At 39.5% G+C, this 6,000-nt stretch overlaps 1 pseudogene; it reads left to right on the top strand.

Annotated features, from left to right (window-relative positions):
- LOC100958809 overlaps nt 1-6,000 on the top strand; it is a 53,488-nt pseudogene that overhangs the window by 3,637 nt on the left and 43,851 nt on the right.

The following is a 6,000-nucleotide window of genomic DNA, read 5'->3' as shown; positions in this document are numbered from 1 at the left end:
TTTTTTTTTTTTTTGCAGTTTTTGGCCAGGGCTGGGTTTGAACCCAGCACCTCCAGCATATGGGGCCAGCACCCTACTCCTTTGAGCCACAGGCGCCACCCCCACTCGTACATTTTTAAACTCAACATGACTAAAGCTGACGCATCAGCCACTGCACCAAAACTCCATTGTCCCTTTCTTAGTAGTAACATCGTTATTATTTCAGGCATATAAGGCTGGAGAATCAGGGTCATCTGATTTTTTTTTTTAATCTTCACATCCAGTCAGTTATGAAGTCTTTCTGCTTCTGCCTCTGCAAAGTTTTTCTCCACCTCTGCTGCCAAGAGCATGTTATTTCCACTCTCACCCTTTGGCATCTGGACATCTGTCTTGAAACTTGCCACACAGAACCTTTACAGAGTTATTTCCTTCTTACTCCAAGCTTCAGTGTCAAATGCTCAATGTTTATTCCTGAACAGGCTCTGTACATTCGCATATCAATGTCTTTTCTTTCATTGTCCCCCTGAGATGTTCTTTTTGAACCAAAATTCTACTAATATGTGAAGTTTTTCCTTATTCTATTGTGTAATCTGTACCTTATCTGCTTTAATTAATGTTTTGATCTATGTTCCTCTTAAAGTATTTTTCAATTCTGTTGTTTTATTAAAGTTGCTTGTTAACGTACCTATCTCTATCATTAAACGATAGGCAGTTTAAGGAAAGTGTGGTGTTTTTCAAGTTTAAACTTCCCAAAGAGTCTTAAAAAGTGCTTGATTCATACCAGGCATTCAAAAAAAAAAAAAAAAATGGATCAGAGGCAGCTAGGAAAGGGCAGAAAGAGCAAGAGAGAAAGTTAAAGGAAGAAAGGGAAGAACAGCAGAGAAAAGAGAGAGGGGAGGCGCAGCAGAAACTACAGGAGAGGAGAGAAAGAACAGCAAGCCGGGCAGGAGGTGCAGGAGCCGGCCGGAAGTGAGTTGGGAAATGGCGCCACGTGGCAAAACCCGGACCCGCCCTCGGGTTTAAAAATCACGGAGGCGGGTCACGCGAGCTGTCCATTCTACAGTAGAACGGGAGCCTGCAGATTTGGAGATAGATGTTCATGTAAACATGATTGCCCAGCCTCGAGCCCCACACTTCTCATTAAATGCATGTTCACGACGTCCAGAATGGCGCAGAGGCGGAGGGACGACCACGACCCCACGCAGGCCTGGAGGACAGCGAGGAGGAAACCCACAGACAGTTCCTGGACCTCTAACACTACGTGCTCCCCAAGTTTAAGGACGTGAGGAAAGTCGTTCAGTTCAAGGTCAGCAGCAATCTGGAGCCTCCCCTGCGGGGCAGAGTGTGGGGTCAGTACCAGTCGCAGCAGGCCACCGGCTGCGCTGCGAATGCTGCCCCGTCACCAGCTGGAAAAAGGCCATTTGTGGATTATTTGAAATACAGCAGTGTCCAAGAGGAAGACACTGCAACTTCCTCCATGTGTTCAAAAATCCCAATGAGTTTAGGGGAGCTGGTAGCGACCTAGACCTGTCTCCAGATAAGAGTGGTTCCTCGTTTGGTAAGAATTTGGAGACCAGGGAGACGACCCGCCACCGTGACGATACTGTGGCAGGCTGGGGACGGGGGAAGCCTCAGTCTAGACGATTCCTGCAAGAGAAAGGGAATGTGAGAGGAAAAGGAGGAGGAAGAAATCTCAAAAACACACGCCAAAGAGTCCTGAAAGGCACAGTTCACGAAACAGAGGAAGAAAAAAGGATCACAGCTGGGCCGGGGCAGTCAGGGCAGCCGAGACGCAGAAGCCAAAGTTGGAGCAGGAGCAGGATCCAGAGGAGCCGAGCTCATGTAGGTCCAGGAGTCCGGGCCCGAGGAGGTCAGGTACTAGAGACAGAATACTCAGATTCCCAAATCCAGTAAATCTGTTTTGTTCTAAAAAAAGAAAGGAAGGAAGGAGGGAGGAGCTCAGAACTGAGGCAAGGTCTAGTTATAAACTGGGTGATCATATTATTTGTAGACATAAAAAAGGTGATATTAATAATCATGCCAAGATAAGAGGTATTTACCAGGCTTATAGCAGAATACAGGACGCGAAGTCTCCCCAAGCCAGATTGTTCTGAGTGAGGTATCACAAGCCGGTCAGAGTATTTGAGAACAGTTTTCTCAAACTGGAGCCCGAAACTATTTGTTATAGCTCAAGTTGTTAGAGGTCAGTGAGAAGCAAGTGATGAGGGAAAAAAAGGCCAGATATAAAAGAGTTGAACATTGTTAATGGAGGTACTAAAAAAATGAGAGGCAGAGTATAACAATGAAATTTATAACTTATAATAATATACCTACCACTTGTTAAGTTTCTGCTAACAGTCTCAAAAATCCTCAGTTTTACCTATTATCAACTTTCCCTTACACATGAGGAAACTAAAATTTGTAAGTGTTGAATTATTTACATTCTTTGAGAGTAGATTTCAACCCCGTTCAATCAGAATCTTATAAAATATCTTACCTGTGGAGTAAAAGTACCAACACAAAACAACTTTTGAATTTGACTAGGCTCCTGTCAAATTTTTCCATGTCAGTAGATTAAATTGAAGGAAATCCGTCTGGCTTTTATTATAACTAATCATTGAGATTATTACTAGCTATGCCATATTTAACCCTGTTTACTTTTCTTCTATGTCAATGGTTCTCAAACCTGAAAGTTAAAATATTAATCTTCAGAATCTCAGGCACAACCCCCAAATATTCTGATTCCATAGACCTGACATGGACCCTGATAACCTTCTGAGACAGACTGTGCCTCATGTAATTATTAGCATAAATTTTTACTCATTTTGTTTCTTTGGTTAAAATTTATTTTGTGTTTACAAAATTTATTCAGCAAATATTTAGTGAACATTTGCACCAATTGTAAAAAAAAAAAGAACATATAGAAAGAAATTTTGTTATTCATTGATAATCTCTTAACTGCTTGATAAATGTGCTTCAAAATCTTTCATTTATAGATATGATATGACTTTCTGAACATTCCACATTTCCAGTGTATTTTATACATCTTATCATTTGTATATTATTTTGGAAGTTTTCCAGTTTTATGTGTCAGCTTTTCATTTTTTAAGAGAAAGAGTCTCATTTTGTCACCCTCGGTAGAGTGCGGTGGCTTCACAGCTCACAGCAACCTCCAACTTCTGGGCATAGGCGATTCTCCTGCCTCAGCCTCTGGAGTAGCTGGGACTACAGGCGCCCACCACAACACCCGGGTATTTTTTTGTTGCAGTTTGGCTGGGGCCAGGTTTGAATCCACCACCAGCCGGTGCCTCACTCACTGAGCCACAGGACCCCTTCTCTTCTTGTTTTTTAAAATGGGATAATTTCTGTTGATCTTTTTCAAGTTTATTCCGTTTATACTACTAGTTCTTAAATGGAAGGTATATTATGGATTTCTTGGATTCAAGATTCTATATTTATCCCTATAATTATTACCAAACAAACTACAGGGTAAATTGTGTTGTTCAAGTCAGAAAATTTAAACAGATTTCCTTACTGGCATTTTTCACTGATTCCTTTCAGTCATGGATTTATCAATTTCTCCTGGTATTTTTGTTCATTATTTGCCTTCTATAACTTGAGGCTACTGTATTCAGGTGCTTACAAATTTTAAATTGTGGTGTCTTACTGGCAAAACCAAATTTGATCATTGGCCCTCTTTTATCTCTGCTCATGCTTTTTGTTTTTTCTTCTGTTTTCTCTGATATTAATGGATAAATCTATTTTATTTTGGTTGAAGTTTTCAGTTTATTTGTTCCATTTCCTTAATATTAGCATTTATCTTTCTGTCCCATATGTTCTCTGTCAAATAACACTGTTAGCTTGAACCAGGCAGAATTGAAATTCTTGTGGTTAGAAAATGACCAACTCTTGGCAATTTCATGTGGTTTAACCTAATATTTGTTTAGGTGATACTTTTATCTCATTGAATCTCATGTCAATTCTGTGAATTAAACATGTATATGCTCACTTTACAAATGAGTTTATGTGTGTCAGAGCTGGAATTTTAATTCAATTTATCGTATTCCACAGTTTCTTCTCTCTCTGTCAAGTAGCATTTGGATATGCATACTTCATAAGACACTACATTTAAATCAAATTTCACCTTGAAATATTAATAGTTCTGCATTATAGAGATTCTATCAGTTATGACAGGAGACACCTGGCAACCTTCTGACAGGTTACTGAAGAATTTAGAGTTTAAAAGAACAATGTACAAGAGTGGACTAGGTGAAGAAAAGCCAATGGGTGATGATTATTGGTTCAGGGAGTTGGTCACAGTGGATGTGGAGCTATTGTCATCTCTTGTCTGAAGAGCAAAAGGGTGATTTGATCTTGTCTCTCTCAGATCTTACATCTGAGTTCCCCTTGGGCAACAGGCTTGGTAATCTGCCTTCTGTTCCAATTTTGGTTAAATAAAAAATATCATATTGGAGAAAGAGGGCAGTAAGGGAATTCTGCTGGGGGAGTCTATACACTCAGCATTTACCCAAAGGGAAATTGTCAGGAAGATGCCCATGCTTGAGCTGAGCATGCTTGATCTCTCTTGAACAAGAGGACCATGGCAACAGAGCATGTGGGATGTACCCTAGAGTAAGAACCTGAATATAATTCCCTGAAAATTCATACTTTTGCATCTCGGGAAAAACCAGCCTTAGAATGCAGGTGTGAACATTTGCTCTGTCCCACATTTCTTTTCCCAGACAACAGTGTAAGAGAAAAGTAAATCCAGAAAAGAAAGGAACAGAATTAGACAGGGAAAAGAAATGAAAATATTATCCATACACATACCTGGGCAGTGCAAAGTCCTCACTTAGACTATTAGGCAAGCACAAGATATAAAGAGAGCAGTGCCCATAGCTGTCGGTAGGGCGCTGGCCACAGACAGAGGCTGGCAGGTTTGAACTCAGCTCTCACAGGCTAAAACAAGCACAACTGCAACAACAACAACAAAAAGAAAATAGCCGGGCATTGTGGCAGGCGCCTGCAGTCCCAACTATTTGGGAGGCTGAGGCAAGAGAATTGCATAAGTCCAAGAGTTTGAGGTTGCTGTGAGCTGTGATGACACAGTGTTCTACCCAGGGAGACAGCTTAAGACCCTGTCTCAAAAAAAAAAAAAAAAAAAAAATGCAAAGAGAGGAAGTGTGGCGATTTGGCACATGTCTGAACGTCTGTCATTTTGAAATGGAATCTAATTTTTAATACTTTGAAGTAGAAGGAAAGTTATGGAAACAAAGATATTTTAGGAAGACGGGAAAGAGTGATTTAATAGAACATAGTTGAAAGTAGCAATTGAAGGAAAAAAAAATGCCTGCTTACACCCCTCCAGGATGAATTGTTTAATAAACCAGTTACCTGTATAAACATTGAGCACCATTATGTACATATTTGACATTGGGACAACATGGAGATAACTGAAAATAACTTTCAGCTCTCATCAGTTTGGGTTAGAAAATTGATTATAAGTCATCACTACAGTAAGAACCCATATTTTACCACATATTGCAAAAATGTGTTTAAATAGAACTTACTGTTTATCATCAAATACATATATAGTCATTTTTTAATATAGAAATCTATTTTTGTTTTACCTCCTTTGTAAATATCAAAGTCACAGAGCTGGGAATATAAGTCTCAACTTCTTTCCAATTTCAATTTATGGCTTGTTTTCACATCTTTCTTCTATATATTTTGAGTGCACTTAAAAATAAGCATATTTTTTTCTGTTCTCCACATGATTAAATTCTTTTATCTTGTCCTTTTTTAGTTCTCTGGAAACTATGCAAAAGAACAGAAATACATCCACCAACCTCTGTATCGAGTCCCTAAGAATAGCCCAGCAAGCAAAGAACTCTTCTCTAAAGAAATAGCTCATCACCCCTGAAAGTAAAAGTATGTCTGTTTCTTCCCTTTAGGGGTTGGATTGAACTGTTTATCTTCATCACTTAATGATTATATTCATTTCTTTTTTTTCCATAGAAA

Source organism: Otolemur garnettii, unplaced genomic scaffold (assembly GCF_000181295.1).
Source record: "Otolemur garnettii isolate 467f Iridium unplaced genomic scaffold, OtoGar3 scaffold00037, whole genome shotgun sequence".
NCBI classification, from domain to species: Eukaryota; Metazoa; Chordata; class Mammalia; order Primates; family Galagidae; genus Otolemur; species Otolemur garnettii.
This window is presented reverse-complemented; position numbering and strand designations above follow the sequence as displayed.